General features: G+C 38.0%; 1 pseudogene across 1 annotated transcript in view; it reads right to left on the bottom strand.

The window, feature by feature from the left end:
* Positions 1 to 22,291, bottom strand: part of LOC114292302 (G-type lectin S-receptor-like serine/threonine-protein kinase At2g19130 pseudogene) — a 35,721-nt pseudogene extending 13,430 nt beyond the window's left edge. Inside the window, exons 1-4 of the transcript XR_014335879.1 lie at positions 21,794 to 22,291; positions 19,425 to 19,633; positions 15,496 to 16,497; positions 8,225 to 10,530 (exon numbers count right to left, since the gene is read on the bottom strand). The product of XR_014335879.1 is annotated as a G-type lectin S-receptor-like serine/threonine-protein kinase At2g19130 pseudogene (transcript). The remainder of the gene's footprint in view (positions 1 to 8,224; positions 10,531 to 15,495; positions 16,498 to 19,424; positions 19,634 to 21,793) is intronic.
* Positions 22,292 to 22,851: the final 560 nt, after the last annotated feature.

The following is a 22,851-nucleotide window of genomic DNA, read 5'->3' as shown; positions in this document are numbered from 1 at the left end:
TAACTCTAGCTCTGTGGCCTCTCAAGGACAGCACACACACACATTCAGTATGTGAGCTCTCATGTTGATCTTTTGAGTAGTACATTCTCATGAAGCTTATGATCACTGATTATCGTATCTAATTTTCTCATGCTTACAAGTGTCATATTGTCAAAAGTTTGCAGGTCTTATGGTTTGTAGATTATTTCATCTTAGTCTCATTTTTGGCTAAATGTGATCATCTACTTGTGATTCAGGTCTCGTTTCATGATATTGAGTACAGTGTTTTTGCTCAAAAGGTGTTTTTTGGTTTTGTTTTTTTTTCCTCATTCGTTCGAGCGAAGGAGTCCTGGCTCGAGCGTGCTTCTGCTGCTGAGTTAGACCTGAGAGCGTGCTTTTCTAGCTCGAGCAACAAAGTTTTGGCTCGTGCGACCCCGTGCGCATAAGTGTTCTTGCTCGAGCGAGAGACTCTTCGCTCGAGCGACCTGTCGTGGTTTTAATGCTGCTACTGCATCTTTTCACTTCAGTTTTGCCCCTTTAGCTCCGATTGTTGTCTCTCTCACTCTCATTGGGCGATTTCAATTCCATTGTTGCTTCATCTCTCTGATTTCACTCGCTTTGGGGGTGTTTGACTTCATTAGACCTACATCTTCATTACTAGTAAGTCATTTTGTTTTTATTTTCTTTGTTTTTCTTCGGTTTGTGTGTTGCTTTGGTTTAGTTGTGTTTGTGAGTCTGCTCTGTTTTAATCTAGGGTTCTTCATTGTTGATTTTGATTATTTCATAATGTTTAGTGTCTCTCTCTTGCATCTAGGGTTAGTGTTTTTGGTACATTTTATGCTCGGTTTGTATGCCAGGGTTTAAAATTAGGGTTTTATTTTATTTGTCTATTATATTGTCCTGTGCTTCATCTATGAATGTGGTATATTTGACTTGCATCTACTGTTAATTGCTTTCACTCATTTCTACATCTGTGTTTGTTGCTTTTTAACCTAGCCCTGCTTTTTCATGACATTTATATTGTGCTAAGGTTATGAGTGTTATTTGTTCAAACCATGTTGGACTAATGGTGTTGTGTTGGCTTTTGTTGTTTTCTTTTTCTTTGGGTCTTCTATAATTTTCACTAGGTATTGTGTGTTGTGGGTTGGTTAGTCATGGGTGAGCCTTCAAAACGTCGCAAGACTACTGTTTCCCGTCCTAAATTCAACACTGACAAGTTTGAGTCCAAAGAAAAGTCTAAGCTGTTTAGGGAGTTTTATGCCACTTGGAAAGTCCATCTAGAGAGAAATGTCCTCCCCAGTGCTTTTGAGCTACTACCCATTCGTTCCTTGTTTGATACCTTAGGAGGTGATCAGGTGTTAAGTTTCTCAAGGCCTCAAAATCTGAGTCTTATTCGTGAGTTCTATTGTAACATACACTCCATTCGCAAAACAATTCCTGCATCATTTAGCACTTAGGTTAGGAAGAAGTCTTTAGTCATTACTGGGGATGTTTGTAGGTAGTTTCTTGATCTTCGCGAAGTCCCACATTTTCATTATCCTCTCCTTACAAGGACTGGTGTCGATTTTGATCGAGTTGCGTCTGACCTTTGTGGTGTTTCCCAGACTTGGGTTGACGGGGCGCTCATTCAACAAAACGAGCTTCTTCCTCGGTTTCATCTTCTTAATATCATTGTTTGTGCTAATCTTCATGTGACCACTCATTTCTCGCACATTACCCAAGATCAGGGTTATGTGTTGTATTGCATCGATCACAGGCTTCCCATTGACCTACCCGAGATGATAGTCACCAAGATGATTTCTGTTTTTGAGGGACGTAAGTCCTTAGGTCTTCCGTATGGATGCTTGCTCACTAAATTTCTCACTTCTCTTGATGTTCCTGTTTATGATGATGATGAGTTTGCTTCTCCAATAAAACCCGTTACTAAGTTGACAATCTACCAGAGTCAAGCTCATGTTTGGGGGGGTGTGTCGGGAGTTAGGATGTCTGATGCAGGTGATGATCCACTTGCTGAGGAGGAGGAGTTTGAAACAGCCCCTGCTAGTGCATCGGATCTGCCTAAGCTGCGTTTTAGATCATTTCGTGGCTAGTTGCAGCAGTTTGAGCAGTCTGTCACGCATCGGCTTGACCAGTTGGATGCTCGGATGGATACCCTTGATAGTCGACTTGATGAGCAGAGCACAATGCTTGCACATATTCTTTCATTACTTCAGATGCAGCATCCCCCTTCTTCCGCCTAGTCTTTGACAGATATTTGACTCATGGTTTCTGGACAGTTTGTTTTGTTCTTTTCTTGGATAGTTTTTTTTTTTGGTTTGTCTATCCTTGTTTCTTTTGTCACTCCCGGACAAAAAGAGAGAGTATGTTTTTGGGGGGTATATATCTGATGATGTTGCAGGGTATATATATAGATGTATATGATGTTGCAGGGTATATATATGGATGTATATGGATATATGTTGCACACTCATGATGGTTTTTTGCAAGAAGCATTGGAATAGCATTGGAGTAGTATTGTTCTGATGTTTTGTATGGGATATTGTTCTGATAGTTCAAGATTGTTTGATTATTATTAGTTGGCTTGTTTAGTTCGTACATTTGTGTTCTAGGAAATTATGTTAGAAAGTTTTGTCCGGGTATTGACAAAGGGAGAGATTGTTAGGTCCCTTAGTCTTGTCAATCCCGCGAACAAGCTTGTGTGATTGAGTTGTCAATTTCCTTGCTGTTTTGTCTTGCTCGCTCGAGCGAAGGAGTCCTCGCTCGAGTGAGGACTGCGTCTGGCAAAAAACCTGAGAGATGTGAATGTACGCTCAAGCACAGGTTACGTGGCTCGAGCGAAGCCACTTATGGAAAACACGCGAGATAAGTTCCTCGCTCGAGTGAGAGAGTCCTCGCTTGAGTGAGCTTCGTTGTTCCACTTTTCTTTAAATACTTGTTGTAGTCCAAAACTAGGATTAGATTTTTGGGAGATCTACTTTAAGGTTTTTTAAGGTTTTCTTTGAGAGGTTTTTCCACGTAAAAAATTGTTTGTGTCGATTTATTGTTTATTTCGAAAACAACCATCTAAATCACTTTTGTAAGTGCTTGATGATTTAGATTGTGTGTTTTGAATGATTGGGGATTAGAATATTTAAATCTTAATCTAATTACGAATCACTTAGGATTTTCAAATCATTTAGCCCATGTTTGATAAGTGACTAGTTTAATTGGCTTTTTAAATTTTTACAAAAAGACGTATAAAAAAATAAAAGACAATGTGATAACTTGTAATATTTTTTTATTAAAAACCAAAGTCTCCAAAATAGTTGGAACCCATTGTCTATTGTTCTGTTTTTTTTAATATATATATATATATATATATATATATATGAAGGATTTGGTCAAAACCCCTTCATAACAAAACGTTAGATAAATTACAAATGCACCCCTTGAGGTTTACTTCAAATACAGATTGCGCCTATAGTTTGAAAAATTACAAATATCCCATTGTCTAAAAATTTTATTTGTCAGAATTAACTGACAAAATAAAATTCTTAACCATTGTCCTATATAATAATAAAATTATCTGAACTATTAATTGAAATAAAATTTTAACATTATTAAAAACTATTAATTAATTTGATATTTTATTAATAAAAGCGGCTTATCTTTATGAAATTAAAAACTTTAGGAGACGGGATGTAATTTCCAGAACAACAGGAGGTAAGGGGGTGTGTTTGTAATTTATCCTAAAACTTTGATGAATTAAGGACAAACACAAAATTTTCTTAAAAAATCCAACACATACAATTATTATTAAAATATTAAACTTTAAAATAATATAACTTTTGATGTAGATATCGATTTTTAATAAAATTAATATTTTTAAAATTCTCTCATCAAAATTTATCAAATAAAATTTATATTGACTATAAAATTCTTTTTAAAAAATAAAAAATCATTACCATCAAAAATTGATATAAACAATAATAGTAACATATTCTGTTTGATAGTAACATGTTACTCTGACTTATAGTAACATGTTACTTTGGCAATATTGTCCAAGAAAAAAAATATATATATTTTACAGTCTTTACTCAATCATGTGTTTTTTCTTTAAGGAGTTTATGAAGAAAAATAAATTAAATTGTCCTTTTCACAAAATAAGAGTCTAATGTGGAATTTTGACTAAATTTTTCTATATATAATGAGAAATTCTATAATACACCACATTTTGCAATATTTACCATGCCTCAATTATGACGTTTGTAGTATTTGGTTATATCATATTATAGTGTTAGTTATTATGACTTGGTTGTAACTTATTATGATATTATTATAACTCATTGTGATATTAATTATAACTTATTATGATTATTATTTTGGTTATGATCTAAAAATTCTTTGGTTATATATTATATAATGTTTGGTTATGACTCCCTTCTTTAGTTAGGGCTGAAAATGATTTAACTATGTCATTTTATGATATTCAACACTACAAAATATCATATCTTGTATATGATTTATGTATGATTTCTCCAACCCTGAGAGGCTTATTTTGTTTTTGCAAACTTACAATTTTGAAAACCATTAAGAGTGGTGGCCCAATAGATCACACATCTCCCCTCCACCCAGCCTGCCTAGCCGGAGTCGATTCTCAGAGGTGCCAATTTGCTTCGGCTTATCACACTGTAGTTCAATTGACACTTTGCCTCCTATGTAACAGGTGGGTGAGGTCTATTTGTATGCCCTAGTAGTATGTCCCTTCCTTTAAGGTGAGTTAAATCTGGCCGATAACCGATTATCCAGGACTATGGCCTATGGATGCTATAATGTCCCACGGAGCGTTTTTTTTTTTTTTCATTTCTCAAAAATAAAAAATAAAAAAAAATTCTAATAATTTTAAAAAGTACCTAGATGAAAAAATTAAACGCTTTCTAAAGGAAAACCATACCAAACACATTTGACTAAAACGATGAAAAACACTAATATCAATGAATATATAAGTAACAACAGATAGAAACTAACACAAGAAGCCTTACACCACCATGGGTCTAAGGCCTCCGTAAAATTGCAGAATATATATATTGTTAAAAAATGATGTATTATTGATTGATGTATTGAATGTTGTGTTTTACAAATGGTGAGTGGCTCATTATATAGGAGAGGGTGAGTGTAGTAGGTGAGTGTAGTAGGTGAGTGTGTGGTAGGTGATGGTAAGTGTGTGGTAGGTGATGGTAAATTTTAACAGCCCCCCGCAAACTCAAGGAGGATAGAAACTAACCAACTTGAGTTTGGAGAGAGTAACAAAACAAGAAAATACATAAAATAAAAGAGGATAAGAGACACTGTATGGTCGTGTCAGACCATTGGTGAAGACACTGGATGGTGGTGTCATAACGTTGTAGAGGACACTTTATGGGGTCATGTCGGACCGTTGTAGAAGACAGTTTATGGGTCATGTCGGACCGTTGTAGCAGACAATGTTGTGACAGTTGTTGTGACAGTTTACGGAGTCTTGCTGGACCCTTGTAGAAACTAACCGGAATCAATGTCGGGACAGTTTACAAAGTCTTGTCGGACCCATGAAGGAGCTAACCGGAATCAATGTCGGGACAGTTTACAGAGTCTTGTCGGACCCATAAAAGAGCTAACCGGAATCAATGTCGGGACAGTTTACAGAGTCTTGTCGGACCCTTGTAGAAACTAACCGGAATCTATGTCGGGACAGTTTACAGAGTCTTGTCGGACCCGTAAAAAGTCGCACCCTCAAAAGGTGTGCCCAATTCATAAAAAGGCGTGCCATCAAAAGACGTGCCATCAAAAGGCGCGCCCAAGTTGTCGGCGAGCACCAAGAGGCGCATGATGCGCGTGTTTGCCTCTTCATCAGGGTCTTTATAAACTGAGGCTGAGGCTTGGAAGCAGAGACAAAAAAACCTGCTAGAAAAACTCTGAAAAACTCTTCGTTTTCTGAGAGAGATTCCTGAGAGAGACACTCTGTTGCGAGAGATATTCTGTAACACTCTGAAAAACTCTTCGTTTTCTGAGAGAGATTCCTGAGAGAGTCTGTAACACTCTGTTGCGAGAGATATTCTGTAACACTCTGTTGCCCAGAAAATGGCTTCATCTTCCCGTGGTCTGTTCACTCTCTTTCCAGACCTTAACGAGTCCACAAGAGAAAGAACTGGTGCGGTGGCCAGTGAACCTCAACCAAACACCTCTGTGTTTACTCCGTTGAACTTTCCGATGCGGTCGGTGGAGCAAAAAATGGCGGTGCAAACTGATATTGAGGCCAATCAGTATACTTTGAAGTCCTGTGTGGAGACGATGACGGCAGTCACAAACTTGTCGCACCGGCTGCAGAGTAGGACAAATGAGGTGCAGCATTTAAACGACCAACTGGCTCTGCTCCAACGCATGTATAAGGATGCGCGAGCAGAGATAAGTGTGCTAAAGGCAGAAAACAAGGAGCTGAAGCGGAAGGCCACCGTGATGTTTCGATTTGGAGGTCCGCCATATGCTGCAGTGGAGGACTATGGGGGAGTGAACGTGCCCAGTGGACTAGGAAGCACGGAGACCGGACTGGCACGGGACACCCAAGATAAAAATAAGAAGAAGAGACCTGCAGTAGAGTAGAGAAGAAAAATCCCGCTGTGGGTGTGGTTGTTTTGTTTGTGTGGTTTTTTTTTTTTTTTTTTTTTTGTTTTTTTTTTTTTTTTTTTGGATGTAAAATTGTGAACGGGGGGAACCCCGACATGAATAAAAGGAGTGTGGTGTGCAAGTTCGTCGTCTGCCTGTTTTTTTTTTTTTTTTAATAATAATAATAATAATAATAATAATAATAATAATAATAATAAGAGGGGACAAGACCACATGGGTGGCTTGGAAACTATATGCTGGGTTGGATCAAAACCGTGGGCGTGAAAGTGAAAGAGAGAAGAAGATGATGGTCTGTGCAATATAATAAAATAAACATAGATATATATATATATATATATATAGAGATATATTAAAATAAGAGAAAATGAAGTAGGGTTGATTAAAAAAATGTTGGCATCAGAAAGTGCATGTGTGTCCCGTGGGTGTGTGTGTGAGTGTGGGTTGTGAGTGCCGTGGGTGAGAGTGGAGGGAGTGTCAGATCCACTTGTTTGTGTTTTTTTTTTTTTTTTTTTTTTTTTATTTTTTTTTTAGTGGGTAGATACATGCGTATATCTCTCTCAATCACAGACACTAGTAGTAGGAATGTCCGTGTCTCTGGAGTTCGGACCTTGAAATAAATACAACTGCTTTTCTTCCACCGACGCTAAATCAGAGAGAGAGAGAGTGGTCGGTCGTTGGTGGTCAATCTGATCATGTCTTCCGGCAGGTATATGGCCTACTTGTTAAAGAAAAATATGTCCAGATCCCTCCCCATGTGTGGGTCTTGGGAGAGAGAGAACCTGATCAGCCATAAAGACGTCCAGCCGACACCACAGTAAGCCGTAGACCCACCACAACCACCTCTGCTTCAGTGACCAGATTACACAGCACAGTCCCACCAAAACACACCACCGTAGCCACCAAAGAAGGTCAAACCCCAACAAAGGGCACCACTGACCCACGACGAGAAGACCATCGGAAAAAAAAAAACTTACAAGTGGCATGCCAGCGAGACAAACTAGGACGATCTGAGTTGGCACGGCATGCTGGGTTCTTAAAGTTGATCGTTGGGTCGTCTGCCATGGTGACGTGAAGGGAGTCCAGGAGTTGCTGGACGATGGTATTGATGTAAATAGCATAGACTTGGATGGGAGGACTGCTTTGCACATTGCATGGCACATTGCTGCCTGAGATTGAGTGGGTGCTGGTAATGGATGAGAAGATGGTGGCTCGATGTCGCCATTGATGAACAAATATGTGTGAGGCAGAGAAGAGTTCAGCTATGACTTTCTGGCAGCGGAGTGAAGGTATGTGTAGAAAATAAGCGGACTAGGTTGAGGTCCGGCGGGCGGCCAAGGCGAGGTTGCCGCCCGCCGGTGACGCGAAAAAAATACTAAATTCTTAACCTTGCTCTGATACCATGTTAAAAAATGATGTATTATTGATTGATGTATTGAATGTTGTGTTTTACAAATGGTGAGTGGCTCATTATATAAGAGAGGGTGAGTGTAGTAGGTGAGTGTAGTAGGTGAGTGTGTGGTAGGTGATGGTAAGTGTGTGGTAGGTGATGGTAAATTTTAACATATATAGTAGTTAAAAAAGTATAGAGAAGTGCGCAAGGACATACTTGTTTTATTGTTCGATTTGAAACTAGACACGCACAAGGATTGCTCCATGGTTGTGAATTCCAACTGGAAAGAACTCAATGAAGAAATGAAAAAACTGTACACTACTAGCGGTTGACAAGGGCTTGAAGAAATCGAGGAATTGGAGGTGGGTTCACATAATCCCTTCGAGGATCTGAACTACGTGACCCATTGATGGCCTATCATTCCCATCATCTTGGATGCACCAACAAGCAACTTTACAAATTCTCCATGCCTCTTCAACATCAATATGTTTCTCCAACATATGGTCTAATATGCAGTGGACATCACCTCCTTCTATGACTAAACTTGCAGCCCGGATTGGGAAGAATTTAACAATCCCTGCTTCGGATTGCTAAACCAAAATCTGCTACCTTTGGGCAGAATTCAACATCTAATAGAATGTTTTCTGGTTTTATGTCAGTGTACAATGTAGTCTCGGCACTTTTCATGAAGATAAGCCAACCCCCTGGCTGTCCCTAGTGCAATTTGGTACCTTGTCTTCCAGTCCAATACCTTTGACTCCTTTCCATGGAAAAGATGGGAATCCAATGAGCCATTTTGCATGTAATCATACACCAGTAACTTCTTATTACCTTCAGAGCAGAACCCACAAAGCTGAACAAGATTAATATGTTGGATGGTGCCAAGTGTGTTGACTTCTGCTCAGAATTGCTTCTCTCCTTGGTTGATGCTTTCCAGCTTCTTCACAGCTATGACAGTGGAATCAAGCAATGGCCCTTTGAAAACAGAACAAAATCTCTGCTTCCCATTTTCTCCAAGAAATTTTTTCTTTGTATCTAAATGCAACCAATGAACCATAAACTGCAACTATTCGATCTTTTCCTAGAAAACTCAACCAACAAGTGTTTGGCCAAAGCACACAAGGGGTTGCTATAAGCCTCCTTGTTGCTTCCACATAACATAAACGAGGCCCAAGACTACAACTGAACAGACAACACCAATAATAATCCCCATATTATTATCTCTGGAAAACTCAGAAGCAGCAAGTTTGAGATAAAGACTGCTTCCACTACTGTCATTTCCCAAAAGTTGTTGCAGGTTAACGAGGTCCATAGTCCAAATTGAACACCCATTCCTGTCATAAGCATAAGCAGTGCAAGAGCAGTTCTTCAAGTAAGAAGATTCACATTCCGTAGCATTGCAAGAAGCTACAGATTGAGGATGTTCAGGCAATCTCATGTTGGAATATTCTTGAAACCTGTCTTTTTCTTGATTAGCAGCACTGGCATTTCCTCATTGTAAATTGGTTCTCCTTACACACCCACCAAAGTAATCACCCAAATACCAATCATTGCCCCGACTTAGGATTGAAACCAGTCAAACAATTACAGAAGGCTTGTGTATTCTGATTGCAAGTTCCAAATGGCCCACATAAAGCATAAATGTCGCATTGCTGTCTCGGCTGAGCCCAAAACAAATTCCACTCCTTGCTGTCCTCCAACCAAGTGAGTTGCTTGAGTTGCCCCGAAACATCCATAACTCTAGATATAATGTAAGGATCGTAGGGAGAATATTTCAAATAACTCTCATTTTCATTGTCAACAAAGCTAATATTAAACATATAATTTTGTCTCGTTGTAGGTAATAAGCTAAAAATATCCCCATTCCAAGGACCACTAGTCCAATTCTATTTAGATCCATTCCAAAACAAAAGATAGCTATTGTTTGCATCTAGAATATGAGAAAATAGTCCTAGTGAAGGGTCTTCATAGTTCTTCCAAGTTAGACTTTAGGGTGTATTGGCTCGCTTGTTATATGAAATCTTGCTACCGGGCAACCAAGTGTGAACAAGGTAATCAAAACTTTGCCAAATTGGTTGTGTTGAATTAAACCCATCTCTCAAAATCACATTACCATCATTGCCAAGAACTGCTACCAGAGAATTTGAAGTGGTAGAGTTCTGATTTTTTGACCGAGTTGGGGTTTGGGGCTCGTTGAGAAGCACTAAGTTACCATCTAAAATTTCAGTTCTGAAGAATACTTATCAGAGATGGGTGTATCTCTATTTGCTACCCACACTATGGTTTGTGTAGATACTTTCTTGTACCATATGCATATGAGATAGTTGGAAGACTTACCTGGTTTGTAAAAACCCATTTCAAAGTTTCCACCGGCAGAGACAATGGTATGGTCCCCAAAGAGAGATTGATTTGCAGAGATGGTGTCAGCTCCATGGGAGAGATGGTTGGTGAAAGAGATGTAGCATAGTAAGAATACAGAAAACATTAAGTATAAATATTGTCTGATAATTACCCAATGATATCTGCACAAAAGGGAAAGGAGTATGAAAAAGAGGATGACTAGGATGTTTAGAAGAATGGGTCTCAAAATTTAACAAAATGCGCACAGATCATGTCCTGATAAAAGAAACTAAAGGCTGATTGTCTTCTATGGGGATTTAATCACACTTTATTTTAATATTTTTTGGTATTCTTTTCAATTTTTTAGAGCAGGAAAAGATGAAAAAATATACATTTCAATACATGTGCCATGGTTTTTCAATGTTTGGAATATTTAGTCATTCGACATTTGATAGACTGGAAATACAAAATGCAGTCATCCACGTGCTTGTCACTCCAACGAGAAGTCAAAATGAAATTTAATAGCAGAGCTGCATCCAAGTGGGGTTTGTAGACCCACTTGAATTTGAAATTTTGCACCTCTGACTTTCAATTCACAATTCTAGCATTAATAAGACTAACGGAAATTGGCATACATAAAATTTTCTAATGGCACAATCAAAAGTGAAAGGACAATTTTGGTGAAGGTGCAAGGGACCAAAGTTTGAAAAAATTAATCTAAACATTTAGATCATATTCACAATATTTATCACATACACAAGTATCACACCACAAAACCTATCATTTCCCTTTGTCACTTAGAAATGGCAAAGGCCACCCCAGCAGCACAAGGGTTCCTCGATTTTCATATCTCTCCTCTTCGCCTTTCTCTCTCATCATATAAATTATTTATTTTAATGCTATTAATAGTTTAGTAGAAAAAATGTTAATATTTAACAAATTAATTAGCCTAGCAGGAAAATAAATAAATAAATAAACAAAATATGAATAGAGTTCAGATTTGTGGGTAAATCAGACAATTCAAACCTAGCCCAAGTTGAATTTACTATGCTCAAGTCAGGCTTGCACAAACAAGTTCAAGTAGAAGGTTGGCCTCGAACAACTCTTAGCACAACTTGGACTGGACCTAGGCAACTCCTCAACGGACCAAACTTACCCGAGTTGCACACCTACTGCTGAAGGATGAGAAGATACACCCAGTTTGAAAAAAATGGACTCCCATGGGAGATAGGCGAAACCACACTAATCGCACCAGTAACATCAAAGCTTGCTGGACTGATCAGCAAACTCTTGTTTTCACAAATCTTTCCTCCTCCCATGGAAACACACCAGTGAAACCAAACTATGAAGACCAAACCATCGCACCAGAGACCTAGCTTTCGCCATTCGCAAAGAATCAATTGCCGATCACATGACTAACTAAAGGCAAAGCAGCTACTAACTCATCAACTAAAGGTGTGGATGAAGCCCTCAACCATTTGGAGGATCACAGATCCCCATGGAAACCTCTTTGCCCTCAATTATAACCTCCATGGAAGCAACACTAGATCTATAAAGGGAATAATCTGTCACTGTCATATCAAAGAGACTACAATCCAATCACAATCACCAAAACACCTTTGTTGTGGAAGATCTACAATCCCAAAATTGAAATTCCAAAGAAACCTAGCTACGTAGAGAAGAAAACCAACATTGTAGTGAAACTATGATCTCCATGGATCACACGACATTGAATATACAAGTATCAAATACATAACAATTATTAAAAGCCGTACACTAAGTATACAAAAACACTAAATAGATATAGTTAATTGCATAGGTAAGTGCTCAAGCACATCCTTGTATTATTCTTTTTAATCTTTAAACAATATAGTGCTCTTGGCCTGAGTAAATATTTGAACAAGTATTACTCCATGGTTATGAATTCTCAACACAATACAAAAAACTATAAGTTCCTAGTCATCAAGGAATTGGAGAAAACGAGCAATTGGAGGCAGCTTCACATCTGAAACCCCTTCGAGGATCTAAACTGCTGGACCCATTGTTGGCCTATGATTTTCATCTTGGATGCACCAACAAGAAACTCTACAAATTCTCCATACCTCTTCAACATCAACATTTTTCTCCAACTTATGGTCTGATAGACTACGGACATCACCGCCTTCTATGGATGCATTTGCAGCCCCAATTGGGAAGAATTTAAATTTCCCCTCTACAAATTGATCAGTGTTTATTCTTCCCAATATCAATTCAAAAAAGCATCATACCATAGTTGTAAACATCAACTGTAGTTGTTATGGCTAACCTTATGAGAGGGTGGTTTATGACCTGGTATTGGGCCGAGGCAACGACCGAGCAGGTTGAGAGCCCAACCGTGCATGGGGCCGAGATGATCGACTATCCGCCCGAAGATGGGCTGCCAGAACTTGTCCCGGGTAGGAATTGGGCCAAGTGTGCGCCGCCCCGGACCATAAAGAAGCTCGGCAAGGCAGTGCTCGGTTGGGCCGAGCTGCTTGATCAGGGGATGGCTGAAGCCAGACAAGCTGAGCGACCGGCGCCCGGAAAGGCGTGGTCAACCGAGGAAACCGTTTGATCGGCAGGAAGGCCAACCACAGGAGGTGTCCCGGGCTTGGCTTAGCCGAGATGCCGCCTAGCCCGGTCCTCCCTGGGCCTAGCCAGTGAAGCGCTTGGGTATGAAGCACAGCACAGCCGTGGATAGAGCAGCCCGGCTGCCGAGCTCCAGCTGAGAAGACAAGCAGTTGTGATTAGGTGATGATCGGCAAGGTTTATGCTGACAGATGGGAAAGCGGAGCCACGTGTCAGGAGATGACTGGGAGTGGATATGGGGCGCAGAGGGTATATAAGTATGTCTGCGCCCCCCATACGCAGGGACGAACATTCTGTAAGGAAATTCTGACACTCATTCACTCCTCTTTCTCTCTCTCTATATCCTAAGGTGTGTGCTAACTTGATCGTCGGAGGGTTTTTCCGGCCACACACAGCCGGGTAGCTCACCCTTATTGGCTCGCAGGTGATCGGACAGAGACGGAGCTCGGAAGAAAGGAGTACGGGCTTGCCGGAATATTTGCTCCCCGCACACCTTAATATCCACTCTGGCGCTAGATGTCCAATTATTCCTTTCATAGTTGTCAAAACCCTGCTAAAATCTCACCAAACAAGCTTGCCAGACCAAAATCCATTACTTTTGGGCAGAGTTCCAACATCTAATAGAACAATTTAAGGTCATGGTATGTCCCTGCACTCTTCATGGAGATAAGCCAACCCTATGGTTATCGCTAGTAAAACTTTGTACCTTGTTTTCTAGTCCATAACCTTTTTTTACCCCTTTTCTTGGAAAAGATAGGAATCCAAGGAGTCATGTTACCTTCAGAGCAAAACCCACAAAGTCAAACAAGATTAACATGTCGGTTAGAACCAAGCATGCTGACTTTTGCTCGAACTTCTCCCCTTGGTTAATGTTTTCCAGCTTCTCAGCAGCTATGATAGTGGAATCAAGCAATGTTCCTTCGAAAACATAACCAAAGCCTCCTCTTCCAAATTCTAGTTGAAATTTTTGGTTGCATTTTGGTTTTGGAGATTTTGAGAATGATGACTGATAGAATGGGACAAGGTGGTTTTCTTGAGGATTTTGAGATTGGAAAACTTGATGGCTCCATGCTTAGCCTCTCATCTTCTTTATGCTAATGTTACTGTTATTTGTTGTAGGGTTAAGCCTCAATAGTTAGGTTATCTTAGTTGTGTGATGTTAGAATGTGTCCCATATTGTCTGGAGTTGCCCCATTTATGTTGGTTATAAGGCTACAATTTCCCTCTCCTTAATATCTAGATTTTAAGGAGAAGTGTGGGTTGGGCTTTTCAATTTAGTATCAGAGCTTGGTCGGGCCCGTGACTAGTTATAAGGCTCTAATACCAAATTGAAAAGTTCAACCCACACTTCTTATTAAGGAGAAGGAAACTGGAGCCTTATAACCAGCACAAATGGGGCAACTCCAAATAATGTGGGACACATTCCAAAACACCCTCATAGACCACAACATACAATAGCCGAACAAACGACATACCAATTACAGGCCCAACCCACACTTCTCCTTAAAACCCAAGTATTAAGAAGAAGGAAACTGAAGCCTTATAACCAACACAGATAAGACAACTCCAAGCGATGTGGAACACATTTCAACACACCCTCCTAGACCACAATATACAGTAGTCGGACAAATGGCACACCAGTCATAAGCCCAACTAAGCTTTGATATAAAATTGAAAAGCACAACCCACACTTCTCTTTAAAATCCAAGTATTAACTGAGGAAAATTAAAGCCTTATAACCAGTACAGATGGGGCAACTCCAGGCGATGTGTGCTTTTGTGCTTTGAGGACTTTTTAAGTTCGAAGGTGAATTTGGGAAATACAACCTTACTCTGGTCAGGGAGGTGCCTCATGTTGCAATCTTGGCTGACATCCTAGGTTGTAAGGTGGAGCATTGACCTTCTTATCTAAGACTTCCTTCAGGAGCCACTTTTAAAGCAAAATCAGTGTGGGATTCTATGGTTTAGAGATTTTAGAGGCAATTGGCAAGATAGAAGAGTCTATATCTATCAATTTAAAGATGATAGAATGACATTGAATCAAAGCATCTTGTCCAGTCTTCTCAAGTATGTTATGTCCTTATTCACTATCTTAGCTTTAGTTGTGAAAAGGTTGGAGAAATAGCAACATGACTTCCTTTAAGGAGGTATAGAAGAGGAATTTAAGTATCATTTGGTAGATTGTTAGACTGTGTACCACCTAGAGAGAAGAGGGTCTACGTATTCGCAAACTTAACCAAGATGCTTGTGATTTAATCATTGATGTAATTAGAGAAAGGGACAACAGCATCATATAACTTACATTACCTTCAATAACTGAAATCGAGAAGAATAAGCTTCTTGCTATCTCATGGTCATTCATCACCATCCTTTTGTACAAGGAGTTGCAATAAAAGTCATGTAAAAAGTGTATTTGTCACCATCAACAATGCAACTAGGTGGTGATGGTGTAAAACTCAGTAAGCAATTTCAAATGATCCTATACTTGAATTGTAATACCATGACATGACATACATAAACAGTGAGATGGTTAATGCAAACCTTTTGAGCCCACAGTGTAAGAAAAGTAAGACATAATAAGGTCCAATTATGAACCTCAAGATTCATATCCATTCTGATAGTCCGTAGTATCAATCTGTGCACAGTTCATAACTCTTCTTGAAACAAGAGTACCCACGAAGCCATATTAGCTATTAACTACAGAATATTAAATGGGAAAAAAATATAATTTGCAATACCTGTAATTTCACTGAATTTCGGAATTTTATACAGGTATTCTCAGATGAAGTAGCATACTCAACATTATCCATTTAGTTTCAGTGTAACATAACGCCAAAATTCAACTCTTAACTATTCAAGTCAGTCGAGTTCCAATATTTTTGCACGCCTTAGTCGTCTCAATATACTAACTCTACTCACATGAACACCTAAAAAATCATCTTTCTTGCTTCTTTTCTTTCCAGCTTCAGTAGAATTATCACTTCGAAGAGTAGATTTGTTAAGGACATCTTTAACTCTTTCACAGCCTTTTGTCTCAAAATTCTGACGTAAACCTTGTGACTGTAGATTTGCTCCCAAAAGGTGGCCAAAATAGTAAAGAGGATCAACATAAGAACTTGAGGAAGACACAATACCTTTCAGGTTGGTTGGCTGGACAAACTTAACGAACTCCTTTATCTCAGCAAAGCATGAATGATCAGAATATGGAACTGTATATATGTATTCATGATAACTTTCCACAACTTTTGAATTATCATTAGGTTTATGCACATCCGAGTGGCTCCCAACTTTTGTACTCAATTTGCTTCTGCTATGGTGAGGAGACGAACCAAAAACAATGGTGTTCCCTTCAAGGGGTTTCCACGGAAGACCAGATGGCATAATCCCTATAGTTGGACGCATCATATTTAACCCCTCCAGTGTGTTGATACTAAAACTGTAGCGAGGGACAGCTCGCACTCTAGTTAGAGAAACTTTAGTTGTGAAGATGTCGTGGAACCCAAGAAGACGCATAATTTGCAGGCGTTCTGGCCAGACCCAAATCTTTAAAGAACAAAACAAGAAAATATAAGGAACTACCAGTGATAGCTCATAAGATTACTTATATACATATAAGAAGGATAAAAATGATATTATTTCCTTTCTACCACACCAAACTTCTTTTTCGGTGAAAAAATGAATATACAAGTCTTCATGACTATGCACATTATTACAAACCAGAAAAGAAACATTAAATTTAAAATGCGGTAGGCTGCATCCTGTATGACATCACATGACACAAGGAAGTGCAAAAGAATCACTAATTTTTAGTCTAAGCTACCAGGATTGTAGGCTTACATGTAGTGTGCAAAAATAGTCAAACAGATGAAAGTATGAACTCTCCAGATTACAGTATTTATGTAACCTACACCGTATAGAAATAGAAAGCATGCAGAACAGAGGGAAAAAAAACGAGTAGGTACTGTAACCTATACCATATAGAAATAGAGAGCATGCAGAACAGAGGAAAAAATTAGTAGGTCAATTAGTTCCAATCTTGAACTAATATTATAAATTATGGTATTTCTCCAGTAGCTGTAGACTAATTTTCTGAGATAGCTCTATTTTCCCCAAAACTTATATTATAAATAAATAAATAACCAACAAAGTTGATGTGAAGAGCATCTGGGTTTGTTCACATTATTAAAACTAAAAGCAAGTTTGGGTGGCCATTCTACTGTATACGCCCCGCAAAGATTACACTCTGCATAGAGACAACCCTAGCTGACACTTTTGCTTTCAGTAAAGAGTGAGCACACCTTTTTTTTCAGTGCTTGTGCAATGTGAAGAAAAAGATCTTTTCCCAAAGAGTCTATACCGATAATGATGTCATGTTCAGGATGAGGGGCAATCACATCAACAACTTGTAACTAGTCATTAAAAAGCAAATGAATAATTTCCATATACATAATCACAAAATGAAGTTCAACAGCGGATAAAACCAAAGCTCCATTCAAAACATGAAACTTATGTTTGAAACTATTATTCACAATTGGAAATTCAAGAAACAAGTAAATAGACATGCTAATAATTTTTCTTCATCCACATATTGTTCGAATAGAGAGAACTCAGAACATATTGTGCCCATTTCTAAGATTTTTGACATTTTTACTTTAGTCTGATGAAATCATGATGAAAAGTTGAAACTAATTTAATTAAAGTACTTACAAAAATTTTCTTTCAACAATTAAATATCCAATAAATTTAGTTTTTTTTTTTTTTTCATATTGATCATGTACCAACAACACATTTCTATTAGCATTATATACATTTTTTACATTCTATCCTGCTAAAACTCCACTCTCCTCAGATTTAAGTTTATTATATTTGATTCTTTTTTCTCTCAAGGAAATTTTAAAGAAAACATATTGGAAAAATTGCTTAATTCATGTTTTTGGAATGAAATTGTACCACATTTTAGAACGTGCGTTCTAAAATGTACATCACTAAGGTATCGACATTTTTTGGTGACACTGCTCCTAGTCATATGGTGCTAGCTAGTGTCACATGTCAGAGTGGATCAACAGCATAAACATCTCTTTAATGTCTAAAATGCCTAAAATTGAAGCCAAAATTCTAGATTGCCTCACCTAGCTGGACCAAGATCTCTAGGTTGCCTCACTCGCTTGGTCAAGATCTCCCTAAGCGATCACCATAAACCCATCTCAAAATTGTGAATTCCATGACTTCTCCAACATGTCTAAGGTCTCAAAACAAGCTACCCAGGTTGGGAGTAGAGCCAAGGATCTTTGCACAAGATCATTGAAGGATCGTGGCTTGGAGACTAGAATCAATGGACTGTTAAGGGTCCTTTACCCTACTGATTGTGGTGCTCCCTTAACCAGCCTTAATAGACAGAATTGTTAACTGATCAAAGACATATGAATCTAAGAAGCACAAACACAGACAAGCATGGATATGACACGGACACACCAACTCGGCAATTTTCAAAAAATACAGGACACAACATGTCAAAGACACGTACAAAATATATAATTTTATATATTTATTATATGTTATATATATGAATATGTCATTGAAAAATATTAGAAAAAAAATACGATATAATACTAATTTCAATAAATTTGCATTATTTTTCTTTTATCTTGTATCCTAAGTTATTTTGTTTAAATTTATAATTAGTTTCACATTTCTAACCAATGGACATGTGTGTTTAAGGGATGGACACGTGTGTTCTCCAAGTGTCGAAGAGTGTCCACATCTAAAAAAAATTTAAAAAAATAGTACATGTGTTGACAAGTGTCGGACATGTGTTAAGATGTGTCAGACAAGTGCCAGTGTCCAACATGGGCACGCTAGCTTCTTAGAAGTGTCCGCACTTCTTAATATATGATACTCTAATACCTCTACGATGCCTTGACATACTAAGGTGAGGAACTACCCTGCACTATTAGCTAAAGAAGGTTGAGGGACATAGATCCCCCATGTCACGGGATCCCTTGTCAAGAGATCCCAAGACAAGCATCTTAGGGCAAGAGATCCCCAATTGTCGCACCAAGGGGACCAGGCCACCTATCCTCCCTCAGTTGACCTCAACAACCTAAACTCCCTATAAAAGGAGATGTCATGCATATAAGACAAATCAACAACACTTCTCTGCAACATAAGCTCAAAGCTCTCTCCAATACCATTTTCTATCTCCTCTTCTAGGGCTTCCCTTGGCTCTCTCCTTCACCTTGGATATTTTTTGAGTTTATTTAACAATAACAAACGACATTAGGAATTATTCAAAGCTTCTCACATCAAAAACATGTTAGACAAAACTAGTTAATATGAGCCTTACCAAAATTTTGGTTAAAAAATAAATCTTAACAAATAAGTTAGGAGCTTCCAATAGTAATCAGGGTAGTAGTTTAATTCTACTACATAAATTTAACTACAAAACTTCCACAAGAGAAGTAAACATGCACCTGTTGAGCAACAACTTCTCGAGAAGGAAAAGAATATGATGGATTACAATAAGTATTGTCCTAGTAAAGAATGTCAACTTTATCATTCCCAAGAGCACTAAGAAGCATGCTCCTTCCAATCTCTGCCCTCTTACTAGTTGTTTCCCAGCAAAAATCCCCTGTATAAAGCATGCACCCAAACTCACCACGAAACAAGTACATGACTGCGCCTGTCAAGTTGAAAACCATGAACAACTTAATTATGAGGCCCTTTGTCATGGCTATTTCCCACAAGAAAGAAAAAGATAGAAGAAATAAAAATCCTTTAGCATGGCAACTCAACCTAACATAACATACATATTGATAGATAGGATCAAGCACACAGATAGGCAATCTAGGATAAAATAAAGTAGAAAAATTAAAATTAAAAAGATTAAGCTTAGTAGTACACTAGTTGCTTTTGACACTTGAAAATTCATTTTTGCCAATTATAATTACCATGGTAGATGTGGTGGCTAAAATTTATATATAAAACTTGGTGGACTTTTAGGAAAACAAAAGTCCCTTCCATTTTCGCACTTGATGCTTTCTTAATAAAACAGGGGAAGCTTTCCAACACTAGAGTTCCCATCTTTATTATCAACCTCGACTAGTTGATATTTGAAAAGAAGACAATTTGTAGAAGTCAATTACACTTAAATATTCGAATTGTTGTTGGTAAAAAAGGAGAGGCATCAAACTAGCGTTTTAACCTTGATAAGTTTTAATCTTAGAACCAAAATTTGTAAGGTTTTTCATTCTACATCAGCAAAAGCTTATGGGGCATATCATAATTTGTGGCTGTTCAGTATGCCTATTACAAGGAGGCAAGAACAGTTCAGTATGCCAATGGCACCCCCATGGTACTTCATTCATCGCAATAAACTTGAAGTTTCACCTTCAAGTTCAAACAAAATGCATTGTTTAATTACAATGAATATAGTCCCTAGACAAGATAGAGTCCCCCAGGCAGCTGTCTTCATATAAGATGCCAGCATTGTAGAAGGATACTGGCATAGTGCTAGTGCATTGTACTTGTCATAGGGGACTCAAGCCCTAGTCAATTGAGAGGACTAAGCCCTTTGCCTCACTCTTCAATAGCTACCATGATACTCTCATTTCTAAAGGACAAGACTCACCAAGATGAGAAAAGGCTGTCCAAATATAGAGCCAAAGACTACCTTTCGAGCTTTCTACTACAAGGCTTCAATTAAGAACAAAGGTTGATTTAATTGAAATCAATTGAAATGCAAAGAGGAAAACATTCTTTCCAACCATACCGCTAAGAAGGCACGTTGTTTGATGGAGAAAGATATATATGAGCTAGTTGACCTTATATATCTATTCCTAAGTCAATCCCTTGCTCCCCTCTCTCAAGGACGTCTAAACTAAGAATTGAGGGTTCCCAATCTTGCTCCATATCAATCTAGTCTATCCCTCTTTCCCAAAACCTTATGGATGGTTTATAATAAGACCAATGTTTAAAAAATATGATTTTCAAAGCCCTAAAGTTACACAATCTATTGAATCTTAGACTTCAAGTAGTTAAAAAAAATAAAAAAGTTCCTCCAAAGTGGATGAATTATGTACGTGCATATGTTCTTCTACATCAACGCATTAATAGGCATGTATCATTGATAATGTACTTTCCGGCATGTAGCAATTTGCTGTCTTTGTGGTAATCCTAGTTAACAACATATAATGTAGATAGCAAAGGTTAACCAAAAGAATTTTAAAAATGAAGATGTAATTTGGTTATTAATTTCAACAATTATCTCCTTGATAAAATAGGCTCTCATTACCTACCTACTATGAAGCACAAACACTTTAAACTAGTTATTGTAGTCATTTCCGACACCAACACACCGAGACATGTAACGGACAAGCCAGGTGACTTTTGATATTTCAACAATTATCTCCTTGATAAAATAGGCTCTCATCACATACAATCATATGTCCTGCCTCTGGGTACACCCTTGGACACATTTGACTTTTGATATTTATGCATGTTCAAGAAAAAAGGAAATTTAAAAGAAAAACTAATTACACAACTATAATAACTATAACCAAATATTAATAGAGGTAATAATAATTCATTTTCCACATAACACATATCTGACAGGAAAAAAAAAATTAAAATTAATAATAATAATAATAATAATAATAATAATAATAATAATAATAAAAAACAACTAGCAGCTTAATTATGATCAATAAAGATAGTAAATACAGTCATGTTCACAATTACTGTTGTGGCCAAAAAAAACTGCAGTCTTGATCACCACAGCCTAATGTCACATTCGAACAAAAACAAATTCCAAAAACCAAAGTTAAGCTGAGAAAAAGTGTACCTGGACAGTGATGAGCATCGATGGCGATGACATCGACGGTAGTGTTCGATTCAGTGGTTGGAGAGACCAAAGGGATTGAATTCCATTGACCGATATCTAAAATTCGAAGCAGAGAGAGCTTGAAACCGGGGAACTTAGAGGAGAAGAGCTTGGCGGTGATGCGAGAGCAAAAGAGAGGGCCTCGTTTCCAGGTTGAAGACAAGCCATTTGTGTGATCGGCGTGAAGGTGTGTGAGGAAATACACTTGGCTGCCTTTGGACCACCGGGCCACCGATATCATTTCTATATCCATTCCCTCAATTTTGGCCTAGAAAATCTAATTCTTATTCGATTTGAATTTCCATGGAGATCGGTGTAGAGAGAGAGAGAGAGAGTTTCGAATTCTAGGGTTTGAAGAACGAGTTAGAAAGATGGAGTGAAGAACATGGTGCGAATGTAGGATTCGTTTGGCGGGGTTTGTATTTTGAATTTCGGTGGCGCTGTGTTTTTATGAGCCGTTTGAACTTGAGAAGTTTGGTTCTTTTTTGCCTGCACTGTTTGAATGGAATTTTAAAAATGTAATTTAATGTATATTTCAAAATATATTTCTCTTTTAAATTTAGGGTTGGATTGGCAAGTTTTAAAAAAATCAAAAAATCATTATCCTGTTTAAGTTATATCATTTTATTTAAGTCACATCACTTCTCTAACACATCACTTCAAACCCAATCCGCATTCAACTCAAATTTCATAAAAAGTCAAAAAATACACTTATTTAGATCATCTCAAACAACCTCTTAATAGATTCCTTTCATCTTTTCTATTCTAAAATCACACATTTTAAAATATATTTCTCTTTCATGTTTAATAGATTCGTACATATTCTCTCTCTTGCATCTTTTCTATTCGAAAATCACGCATTTAAAATATACTTCTCTTTCATGTTTGGTAAATTCATACATATTCTCTCTCTTTAGTCTTTTCTATGCTAAAAAGCGGAGAAATTTTTGAATTTTGGATCTACTTAGTCATCCTTCCAGACATCCCCCGGACGTTCGACTAATATATCGGCTAGTTGA

The sequence above is a fragment of the Camellia sinensis genome, chromosome 7 (genome assembly GCF_055761805.1).
Source record: "Camellia sinensis isolate YWXY chromosome 7, ASM5576180v1, whole genome shotgun sequence".
NCBI classification, from domain to species: Eukaryota; Viridiplantae; Streptophyta; class Magnoliopsida; order Ericales; family Theaceae; genus Camellia; species Camellia sinensis.
This window is presented reverse-complemented; position numbering and strand designations above follow the sequence as displayed.